This window comes from Lepidochelys kempii, chromosome 7 (assembly GCF_965140285.1).
Source record: "Lepidochelys kempii isolate rLepKem1 chromosome 7, rLepKem1.hap1, whole genome shotgun sequence".
Taxonomy (NCBI): domain Eukaryota; kingdom Metazoa; phylum Chordata; order Testudines; family Cheloniidae; genus Lepidochelys; species Lepidochelys kempii.
In genome coordinates this window covers 56,461,734-56,474,558 of record NC_136386.1, presented here as the reverse complement: position 1 = coordinate 56,474,558, position 12,825 = coordinate 56,461,734, and positions in this window count along the sequence as shown.

The following is a 12,825-nucleotide window of genomic DNA, read 5'->3' as shown; positions in this document are numbered from 1 at the left end:
GTTGGGCCTGTCAGGTTAACATGATTGGGAACCTGGGGGGTGCAGCCTAGAGATCCAGTCCCAGAGTGGTTGGACCGTGTGGTTCCACCCAGAGCAAGGGGCAGGAAACCAGGCCTGGCACCTGAGGGGTGCACTTGAGAGGGAGTAAAAGGGGTCTAGGTGTAATTTGCCCTGTAACCATGACACCCCCATTGGAATCAATGGGGCAGCTGCACCTTTCAGAGCCATTGTGTCAAGTTCTGCAAACTTAGGCCAATGTCACTGCAATCATTAGCCTCTAGAACAAGGGTGGGCAAACTACGGCCCATGGCCCAGATCTGGCCTGCAAGTCGTTTTAAGCTGGCCCTCAAGCTCCCGCTGGGGAGCGGGGTCTGGGGTTTGCCCCACTCTGGCACTCTGGTGCTCCAGCCAGGGAGCAGGGTTGGGGGCCACTCCATACAGCTCCCAGAAGTAGTGGCATGGCCTCCCTCCAGCTCCTACGTGCTCCAATGGCTCCCTCCAGCGCTCCAATGGGAGCTGCAGGGGCAGTGCCTGTGGACGGGGCAGTGTGCAGAGCCACCTGGCTGCGCCTCCTCTTAGGAGCCAGAGAATGGACATGCCACTGCTTCTGGGAGCCGCTTGAGGTAAGCGCTGCTCGGAGCCTGCACCTCTGAGCCTCTCCCCATGCCCCAACCCCCTGTCCAGCCCAGAGCACCCTCCTGCACCCCAAACTCCTCATCCTCAGCCCCACTGCAGACCCCGCTCCCCCAGCCAGAAACTGCTCCTCTTCTCACACCCCTGCCCCACTCCTGATCCCCCTCCCAGACTCCGAACCCCTCAGTCCCAGCCCAGAGCCCCCTCCCACATCCTGAATTCCTCATTTCTGGCCCCACCCCGAAGCCTGCGCCCCCAACCAGAGCCCTCACCCCTTCCCTCACTCCAATCCCAATTTTCTGAGCCCGCCATACAATTTCTATTCCCAGATGTGGCCCTCAGGCCAAAAAGTTTGCCCACCCCTGCTCTAGAGCCTGAGCTGGGATCTCACAGCCATGACAACCAGAGACTTTCAATGAACACTTAGATTCTGGTCAACAGAACAGCCTGATGAAAGAAGTGGCAAAACGCCATTCTGCTGCATACAGGCCCAATCTGAGCCCTGATTTTAACAAGTGCATTTGTTATACACCAGAGCATGACTTACCCCACCTCAGCAGAGCAACCTGGAGCTTTTATCAAGCTGCTGTCATGGGAGGTCTGAAAGGTGAAAAATACTGGTCTTTAATTCTGATCTGGGATGAGGAAATAACCCCTAAAATACTTACAAACTTCATCCCTTAGTCCTCATACAGCCTCGAGTTTTTTCCAGCACCTGCTCAGCCTGGCTAGTTTTAAGACCAAGGAAAGTGGATTTTGCCCCTGCCCCCAATTTTCAGAACTGACCCAAACCACAACTGGGCTGCTGACGCAAAAGTTTCTGCAGCATGGTTTGGACTTCTCTGGATCATACCCCACTGGCATTGCCCAGACTCAGAGCATTGCTACACATTGCCAGAGTGGGGATCCAGCGGGCATTAGCGCAGCTACACCATCTTCCTCTGCCTCTCAGCCTGCCCAGCTAGGGAATGGGGATCCTTGCTCCTTCTCTTCCGCATCTCATAGAGACAAGAGAAAAGCAAGAAATCCGCAGTACCTCCCAGCAGCGAGCGGGGTGGAACCAGGAGTTCCTTCTCTCAGCAACTTTAACAGGGAAGAAGCACGCTCCAGCCCAGAGAAGGGAAGAGAAGAGGGACTGAGAAGAAAGGACTCTAGGGAAATGGGAGAAGTTCAGAGGACTGGCATAAAATGTTCCATATTTTTGTCTTGTTTCAGAGATCTGTGCCTCCCATTGCAGTGTTGGGAGCAGTACTGGTGCAATATAGAAGTGGCACAAGCTTTGATGGCCTGGCACTCCCTGTGCTGGCTGACAACGCCCTGAGAAGGAAGCTAAGTTGGGCAGAGGCTGCAAATGGAGCAGAACCAACGAAGCATGAGAGAAGGAAACACTCACTAAGCCGGGGGAAAGAATGATAGAAGGACAGTGACTAGAGACGTTTGCACTGTGACTGTTGTGTGTATCACATACTCCTGGCGCTTCACCCACAGTTAGTCACTGCTGAGTAGCTACTTGTAAGGGGAAGTACAGATCAGCAGCAAGGCATCTCCCCTCCATGGTCTTTGAGATGAAACAACCACAGCATGATCTGAGCTGAACTCAAAGGCAAGTGTGATAGGCAGCCCAAGTTTGGACAACTGAGAGAACAGGAACCATTCAGCAGCATAGTGGCCTCTCCTATGGCCAGGCCTATCATCCTTCTCCTCCTCACAGTTCTGGCTAGGGGTCTTTGCTCTGTGGGGCTCACTCACTCCTGTGAAAGCAGTAGCCATCTTGCTGAGACCAGCCTGTGCCTCCACCCTACTGATGTAAATGGGAGTGGCAGCCATTTTGGCAAAGGGCAAAACTTCACAAGTAGGCAGAAATCAGAAGGTCCTGACTTGAGCCCTTACAAGCCCTAATAGCACAGCCCGGCCTCGTTAACATTTTCCAGAGTGATTAGCAACTTGGAAGGCCCAACCGGCCTCCTTTGGTGGAGCTAATTCAGGGAGCAGTCGCCCAGCACTTCCTTAAGACCAGGCCTCTTTGAAGTATCAAGTCGGGCACCCATAATCTGGTGTCACTGCTGAAAATCTTGGCCTTGACCTCTCTGACTCAGTTCTCCCCTTCATAAGAGGGGGTGAAATGCCATCTTCCCAGGGAGGTTGCCAGGCTCAGCAGAGTTTTAGAGCCCCACTTTGCCAGCACATAACACTGACTCAGCACAGTGCTTCGTCCTCTCCAGCGGTGGCTTGGCCACAGAGGTTGGTGGCTCTGCTACTGCCTTGGCTGACAGCTGGGTTTTTTTAGCTCTGGCTGTGGTGTTGCCAACTCTTGGGATTTGTTTCACGAGTGAGGGGAAGGGGACAAGGCTGGGCCTGGAGCTCATCCCACCATGGCTTGAGAAGCTCCAGCCTGTTTGCAAAATTCAGCCCTGCAAGAAGCAGGCAGAGTCTCTCCCCTCTGCTTCTCATCCTCACAGGAGAGAGCTAAATTGCCCAGCAGCTCAGGGCAGCTCCCTCCCTTCTCCACCCACAGAGCAATGGGATGGCATCTCTGCTTCTCCCCTCATTGCAACACCTAGCTTGGAAAGGGGGCCCTGCTGCAGCTCTGTGAAGAACTGCAGAAGCTAGAGGAGGAGGAGCAAAGGTGAGAATGGAGGGACAGAAGCAGAACTAATGGGAGGCTGGGAGCTGGGCAGATGTGGGGCTGGAGGGGGCCTGGACAGATGTAGCCCCTGGATGCAGCACTGGTATGGGTGCAGAACTGATGAGGGGACTGGGGGACAAACAGAATGGATGTGACAGGCCAATGCGTGGGCAGAATGGGTGTGGGAACTGGGAGGACTGAACTGATTTGGAGAAGAGGGAGGGTAGAATTAATTGCTGGGTAGGGGACAGGCAGAGGAGGGCAGAAAATAATTCCCAGTGCTTACTGCCACTCTGGGAAAGGGAGCGGAGTTAAGGGTTGTGGGCAGTACCTTAACTCTGCATTGCCTGGTTCTTGTAAGTTGGAGTTTTGCTGAACTCAAGGTTCTGGAAGGGCCCAAGATCCCATGACAGCTCAAGCAGCAGGGGCCAGAACCACCTCACCCCATACATGTTTGGGGGGGTGGAGGAATGGCGCTCATTATGTGGATGCTCCGGGGCTGGAGCACCCATGGAAAAAAGTAGTGGTTGCTCAGAACCCACCAGCCACAGCTGTTTGGTAGGGCCCCACTGATCAGCTGTTTGGCATTGTGGGAGGGGCTTGAGGGAGAGCAGAGAGTAGAAAGTGGCAGGCAGGTGGGAGTCTTGGGGGGTGGAGCAGGGGTGAGAAGAGACAGAGTGAGATAATGGCCTTGGGGAAGCAGGCAAGGGAAGAGATGGATCAAGGGGGGCCTCAGGGGAAGGGGCTGAGTAGGGGCAGGGCCTCGGGGCAGAGTGGGGGTGGAGCACCCCCTGGAGAAAATAAAAGTGAGTGCCTGTGTGGATAGCAACACTGATTGCTGCAGCTGTGCTGGGGTCAGGCTGGGGGAGTTCAACAATCTGGAGACAGGCCAAGAACAGAAAAGAATCTTTCTTTAAAAGAATGAATGATTTGGGGGCCAAATCTCATGACTGGGGGAGGTCTGACTCATGATTTCTGAGTTCTTGAGATTGGCAGTGCTGGATTTATGCCTTAAGATCTTGTGGCACTAAGTTTGATCCCCACCACCAAGAACCCACACAGGGGTGTAGTGTTAAATCCTCTCACCAGAACCCAGAGTATCATGGGTCAGAGCTGTGCTCCACCTCCCATTTAATTTCAGTTTAGTCAGTGTGAGCCCCCCCACACCTCCCCGCGCACACCCAGATGTTTGTGATTCAGTTAAATTGAATGGCAAAAAAATTCATCAGTGCAGAGTTAAGGTTTCTAGGTGTGGTCTCATGGCCTTTCAGAACCTTGAGCTGTATTAATTGTGTTAATTGAATGGTAGAGAAATAAACTGAAGCAGTTTGGAAGAGCTGTGATTGCGAGAAGTGGTAATCTGGGGATTTCTGGCCCTCTGGGCAAGGTATAAGCCCCTCTCTCTGCCTTATGAGTGTGATCAAAGAAAAGAGGGGTATGTGTACCCTGGGAAATCCAGTATACCTCATTTCATGGCTGCATTGTGTAGGTTGTGTCACGAGCAGGGCACAGGGGTCTTCTTGCCATGGGGATTCTCAGCAGTGAGCTGGGAGATGAGTTCAATGAAAGGTAAGTGAAAGTGTAGCGTTAGGTGGCATCATGTACGTGAATACATCAGGGTTGTCAAAGAGGGTGAAGGAGCTGTAACATATAGCTCAGGGGTTCTCACACTGGGGGGGTCAGGACCCCTCAGGGGGTCACGAGGTTATTACATGAGGGGTCACGAGCTGTCAACCTCCACCCCAAACCACGCTTTGACTCCAGCATTTATAATGGTGTTAAATATATTAAAAAGTGTTTTTAATTGATAAGGGGGGTCGCACTCAGAGGCTTGCTACATGAAAGAAGTCACCAGTACAAAAGTTTGAGAGTCACTGCTGGTGTGGTGGCCTTTCTGTGGCATAGGCTAAGTGTATGAGTGCAGGGTAGGGGTAGGTAGCTCCTGCTCTATATGAGGCAAAGCGAGTGAGCGTATGAGTTGGGGCATCGCTCACAAAGAGGAGAGTTAAGGTTGTGTGGGCATTTGCCTTAACCTTCCTTTTTCACAAGGTCAAGTGTTGCTGAACTCGACGTTCTGGAGGGGCACAAGCTAACTCTGCGTTAATGATGGGCTTTGAGAAATGTTGCTGGTAGAGTTAGCAATCTTTTAGACCAGGGGTGCCCAGCCTAGTGCCTGTTGGCCATACACAGCCCATGCATTTCATAAGGCCAACGGCCTGCTACAACACATATATTAGTGGCTGATTCACTAGCATTTTGTTGACAATGTTTACATTGTTTCAGTTTACACAAATGTGTATATAGACTCTTCCGTACATAGAAACAACTAGGGCTGTCGATTAATTGAAATTAACTCACGCGATTAACTCAAAAAAATTTAATCGCACTATTAAACAATAGAATGCCAGTTGAAATTTATGAAATATGTTGGATGTTTTTCTACATTTTCAAATATATTGATTTCAATTACAACACAGAATACAAAGTATCCAGTACTCACTTTATATTATTTTTATTACAAATATTTGCACTGTAAAAATGAAAAACAAAAGAAATAGTATTTTTCTATTCACCTCCTACAAGTACCGTAGTGCAATCTCTTTATCGCGAAAGCGCAACTTACAAATGTAGAATTTTTTTTGGTTATATAATTGCACTCAAAAACAAAACAATGTAAAACTTTGAGCCTACTCAGTCCTACTTCTTGTTCAGCCAATTGTTAAGAGAAACAAGTTTTTCTACATTTACGGCAGGTAATGCTGCCCGCTTTTTATTTATAATGTCACCTGAAAGCGAGAACAGATGTTCACATGGCACTGTTGTAGCTGGCATTGTTATACCAAAAAAATAAAAACCAGCAGGATCTTATTAAAGAAGTTCTAAAATCACAAATGAGTTTGTTTCCCCATAGTTTAAATTCCAGGGTATTACTAATTAAGAGGTCTCTTGGTTTTTGGTACTGTTTCTTTCCCTCTCTGTGTGAAACTTGCAAGCTGGGTAATTGTGTTAAAATACATTCTAAGACAGAGTCTATTCTCAAAGCAATTCTTTGTAACAACTACTCACACACAGAGAGACTCAAAGCAATACTCTCTAACAACAGAAGCAGCACCCAGAGACTCCCCGCCCTTTTGTTGTATTCATCTCAGTTTGTTAACAAGTGTGATTTAAAATAGAGATATAGGATGTATATGGATGGATACTTGGTGTGGATAATAACTGAATGATCAGGGAGGTGCCAGCCTAAGAATCCAGTGTCCATCGGCTGAAGAAGGCGTCAAGTGGCAATAACCAGAGGACCCCCGGAGGGCAGACTGCAGTCCACCCAACAGCCTCAAGAATGGGAGAACCGAAGAACAAGATAACATCTGGCAGCACGGAGCCTTCAGGAATGTGCCATCTGCTGATTGATTCAGCAACAGCATGATGAGGCAATTCCCATAGACTGGCATAGGAAGAAATTCCTATAAAAATGGATTCTAGAAAGTGAGAACTTTGGGGTCTGATTCTGCAAACCACCCTCCAGGAGCGTCAGATGAGCATCTGACAAGGCCCTGCTCCCTCCTCTTGTCCAGGCCACCCGGCCAGTGGCTTGGCATGAGCAACTCTAAGGCTGGTAACTGTGATAACAACCTTGCAGAACCTGTGTGTGTGTGTGTATGAATGAATGTGTGAATAAATATGAGATTGAATGGAATGTTATAGCTATAACTAACTGCTTACTATGATTCTTTCTGTATTCACAATAAATGTGGTATTTTGCCTTTTTCCCTTTAAGAAGATCCTGCTGGTTTTTATTTTATTGGTATAACAGCATTGCAAAGTATTTATGTGCCAGATATGCTAAACATTCGTATGCCCCTTCATGCTTCCATGCTGATGACGCTCGTTAAAAAAATAATGCATTAATTAAATTTGTGACTGAACTCCTTGGGGGAGAATTACCCACATTCTGCCATATATTTCATGTTATAGCAGTCTCGGATGGTGGCCCAGCAGGTTGTTTGTTTTAAGAACACTTTCACTGCAGATTTGACAAAATGCAAAGAAGGTACCAATGTGAGATTTCTAAAAATAGCTATAGCACTCAACCCAAGATTTAAGAATCTGAAGTGCCTTCCAAAATCTGAGAGGAACGGGGTGTGGAGCATGCTGTCAGAAGTCTTAAAAGAGCAACACTCCAATGCAGAAACTACAGAACCTGAACCTGACTCAGATGATGAAAATGAACATGCACTGATCTGCACTGCTTTGGATCATTATCACACAGAATCCATCATCAGCATGGACACGTCTTCTGGAATGGTGATTGAAGCATGAAGGGACATATGAATCGTTAGCGCATCTGGCACGTAAATAGCTTGCAACACCGGCTACAACAGTGCCATGCAAATAACTGTTGTCACTTTCAGTTGACATTGTAAACAAGTGGGTAGCATTATCTCCTGCAAACGTAAACAAACTTGTTTGTCTGAGCGATTGGCTGAACAAGAAGTAGGACTGACTGGACTTGTAGGTTCTAAAGTTTTACATTGTTTTATATTTGAATGCAGTTATTTTTTGTACATGATTCTACATTTGTAAGTTCAACTTTCATGATAAAGTACTTGTATTAAGTGAATTGAAAAATACTATATATTTTTATTATAAATATTTGCACTGTAAAAATAAAAGTAAGCACTGTATTGTGTTTTAATTGAAATCAATATATTTGAAAATGTAGAAAACATCCAAAATATTTATATAAATAGTATTCTATTATTGTTTAACAGCATGATTAATCACATGATTAATTGTGATTCATTTTTTTTAATTGCTTGACAGCCCTAGAAACAACATATCTAAAATGCATACAAAACAAGCTGAACTTAAAATATAAATCAATACAGGTGATTTTAAATCTTATTAAAATATGTAGGGTCTGTTTGGCCTACACGAGGTTTTGCTTAAGTTCATGTGGCCCTCCTGTGTAACAAGGGTGGGCACCAAGGATTTAGGCAGTTGCTGTTATGATGTAGATGTTCAGTTCAGACACTGCTGTGAAGAGGTTATGACAATAATACCTAGCTCCTTCATAGCGCTTTTCATCAGTAGAGCTCAAAGGAGGGAAACATCATTATTCCCCTTGTATAGATGGGGAAACTGAGGCACAAAGAGGTGATGTGAACTGGCCAAAGTCACACAACATGCCAGTGGCAGAGCCAGGGATATAGCCCAGGTTTACTGAATCTCCGCTTTCTCCACTAGGCCTCACAGTTGCTTCGGGATTCCTAAGTCCCTCCCTCCCCCATACAGTCTGTTATAGCAGAATGAAGATAATGCTTATGCTTGGAAATATTTGGCATGAGTAGTTGCTAACAGGGCCGGTGAGGTCATACTTGATATTTCTCTATGTCACAGAACTTGACCATTTTATTACATGGCTCTTACAGGAACTTTAAGCGTGTGAGGAAAAGTGGTGTGTGTCTCTCTTGCCCCACCTTCTCCACGATCTTCCACAACATGTCGCCTTCCCCCACCACCATTTCCAGCTCACCCTCCCCTACTGAGCATGCTCCCCAAGCCTCTCCCAGCTCTTAGAGTTGACTAGACTGCATGCGTCATTCCCAAAGGGCAACTGGGCATGCTGCACCCCACGTCTACAGGGCAAAGCTGGGCCTTCCTTCCAACGGTTACTCCAAACTAGGATTGGGGTGGGGCAGCAGCACTGAGAGCAGGGAACCCATCGCTCCTGTGTTCTCACCACTTTCTGCTGCAGGGCACCCAGGCAGTATGAAGGAGGAAGCATAAGAACGGCCATACTGGATCAGACCAAAGGTCCATTTAGCCCAGTATCCTGTCTTCCGATGCCAGGTGCCCCAGAGGGAATGAACAGAACAGGTAATCATCAAGTGATCCATTCTTTGTCGCCCATTGCCAGCTTCTGGCAAACAGAGGCTAGGGACACCATCCCTGCCCATCTTGGCTAATGGCCATTGATGGACCTATCCTCCATGAACTTACCTAGTTCTTTTTTGAATCCTGTTATAGTCTTGGCCTTCACAACATCCTCTGGCTAGGAGTTCCACAGGTTGACTATGCGTTGTGTGAAAAAATACTTCCTTTTGTTTGTTTTAAACTTGCTCCCTATTAATTTCATTTGGTTCTTCTTCCAAGTTCTTGTGTGAAAAGGAGCATTGGCCCTGACTCCGTGGGTGCTCCAGGGCTGGAGCACCTATGGGGAAAAATTAGCGGGTATTCCGCACCCACCAGCAGCCAAGCTCCCCCCGCCCTCACCTCCAACTCCTCTTCACCTCCTCTTCTCCTGAGTGTGCTGCACCCCCGCTTCTCCCCCTCCCTCCCAGCACTTCCTGCCTCCCCCACCGCCGCCTAACAGCTGTTTGGTGGTGTTTAGGACTTTTTGGGAGGAAGGGGAAGAAGTGGGGACGCGACACGCTCTGGGGAGAAAGCAGAGAAGAGGCAAGACAGGGGTGGGGACTTGGGGGAGGAATGGGTGTGGGGCAAGGGCGGTGAAGGGGGCGGGGTTCGAGTACCCACCAGGCAGAGGGGAAGTTGGCGCCTATGAGGAGGAGTAAATAACACTTCCTTGTTTACTTTACTTTCTCCACACCAGTTATGATTTTATAGACCTCTATCATATCCCCCCTTAGTCATCTCTTTTCCAAGCTGAAAAGTCCCAATCTTATTAATCTCTCCTCATATGGAAGCCATTCCATACCCCTAGTCATTTTTGTTGCCCTTTTCTGTACCTTTTCCAATTCCAGTATATCTTTTTTGAGATGGGGCAACCATATCTGCACACAGTATTCAAGATGTGGGCATACATGGATTTATATAGAGGCAATGTGATATTTTCTGTCTTATTCTCTATCCCTTTCTTAATGATTCCCAACATTCTGTTTGCTTTTTTGACTGCTGCTGCACATTGAGCAGATGTTTTCAGAGAACTATCCATAATGACTCCAAGATCTCTTTCTGGAGTGATAACAGCTAATTTGGACCCCATCATTCTATATGTAGAGTTGGAATTATGTTTTCCAGTGTGCATTACTTTGCATTTATCAACATTAAATGTCATCTGCCACTTTGTTGCCCCGTCACCCACTTTTGTGAGATCCTTTTGTATCTCTTCGCAGCCTGCTTGGGACTTAACTATCTTCAGGTAAGCAGTGATCTGTGTGCAGAACAAAAGCAGGGGGACAGTGTTATACCAATAAAATAAAAACCAGCAGGATCTTATTAAAGGGAAAAGGCAAAATGCCACATTAATTGTGAATACAGAAAGAATCATAGTAAGCAGTTAGTTATAGCTATAACATTCCATTCAATTTCATATTTATTCACGCATTCATTCATACACACACACAGGTTCTGCAAGGTTGTTATCACAGTTACCAGCCTTAGAGTTGCTCATGCCAAGCCACTGGCCGGGTGGCCTGGACAAGAGGAGGGAGCAGGGCCTTGTCAGATGCTCATCTGACGCTCCTGGAGGTTGGTTTGCAGAATCAGACCCCAAAGTTCTCACTTTCTAGAGTCCATTTTTATAGGAATTTCTTCCTATGCCAGTCTATGGGAATTGCCTCATCATGCTGTTGCTGAATCAATCAGCAGATGGCACATTCCTGAAGGCTCCGTGCTGCCAGATGTTATCTTGTTCTTCGGTTCTCCCATTCTTGAGGCTGTTGGGTGGACTGCAGTCTGCCCTCCGGGGGTCCTCTGGTTATTGCCACTTGACGCCTTCTTCAGCCGATGGACACTGGATTCTTAGGCTGGCACCTCCCTGATCATTCAGTTATTATCCACACCAAGCATCCATCCACATACATCCTCTATCTCTATTTTAATCATAATTGTTAACAAAGCGAGATGAATACAACAAAAGGGCGGGGAGTCTCTGGGTGCTGTTTCTGTTGTTAGAGAGTATTGCTTTGAGTCTCTCTGTGTGTGAGTAGTTGTTGTTACAAAGAATTGCTTTGAGAATAGACTCTGTCTTACAATGCACTAACACAATTAGCAGCTTTCAAGTTTCACACAGAGAGGGAGAGAAACAGTACCAAAAACCAAGAGACCTCTTAATTAGTAATACCCTGGAATTTAAAATATGGGGAATCAAACTCATTTGTGATTTTAATACAGAACTTCTTTAATATGATCCAACAACAGAAACTGATGAGGGAAAGTGGTGGGGACCGAGAGCCAGCTGGCTGGAGGGAAACACTGAGGTTGGCGGAGGAGCTGGGGAAGGTTGGGAGGCTGGGACTGGCTGGATAAGAAGACAAGCCTGGGTGTGGGGGAAATTTGGACTCCATTTGTTTTTTATTTTTTAAATCTAGGAAATCACAAACATGAACTGAGTTAAAAGAACATTAAGGTTACAACATCAAGCACACGGAAGTTAGGAAAAGCCAAAAAATAAGTGTGCCTGTGCAACCTTATTTCAGCCCCGTGGTGTTTATTTGTTGTGATAATTTTTAGTTACAGCCTGTCACATACTATTTTTCCATAGGACCCTTGCCTCATTCAGTGTACAAGATGGACCTAATCTGGAAATGAATCACGGCTGTGTAATGAAGGAGACTTGCTTTGCAGAACTGGAACTTGTGTAATGAATAAGGGATGGGACTGTAGAAAACGAAAGGATAATCTCTTGATTAAGACCGTTCACTGCTGCCCTATAGAAAAGTACTCTGAACAATCAACTCCTAGTTGTCTCAGATTGGGCACCCCAAATTAGTGTATGGACAAAGGGGCCAAATTAAAGTTACACAGACAACCTTAATTCTGGAAATGCCTAAATTTGGGTGCTTAACTTTGCAACCTTAAAGTTCTTTTGACATGGTTTTTGGTGGGGTAAGCTTACAGTTAGTTCATTCAGCTGTTAAGTCTGGAATGCTTCAAAGTCGTTTAATTAACCTCTGCACCAAAAGAATCCTCCGCAGAGCAGTCCACTGGACTTTTTCTACTGCTGTTGGGAACACTGGGGCATGGCCACTAGGTAACTCGAGGGGATGGAAGACCACGAGTGTCGATGAAGCCCCCTCGCACTAGGCCCCGGTGTCCTTGCCCCCCCCCCCTGCCTGGAGGCACTCGCAGCAGCTCTGCGTGCTAGGCCTAAGTGTCCTTGGCCCCCCCGCCTGGAGGCACACACAGCAGTTATGCTGAGAATCTGCAACAGTATGTTGCAGAGTCAGACTGCCTGAAACTAAGCAAGGCCAAACAGGGGAGATATGGAAGAACAATGCTGAATAAAGCAGCTTTATGTATAGTTTAACAAATGATACAGAGAATCAGGGAACTAGCTGGGAACTGGATTGGCTGGCTATATGGATACTTGGGGCAGCTTGCTATTGGATAAGTATGCTGGGAAAAAGGATGTATAAAAGCCTGTGTAACTTCCTGCTCTGTTGTACTGGATTTGAGATTCAAATCTCCCTGTACCTTTTTGAAGCTTCAAATAAACTTTTCTGCTTCTCCACCCCGTTGTGATTATTGGGTGCAGCACACCGGGTAACGAACCAACTCAAGCTGTTGTTCAGCCTCTCGGCACTGGGTGCCGGCAACACTGC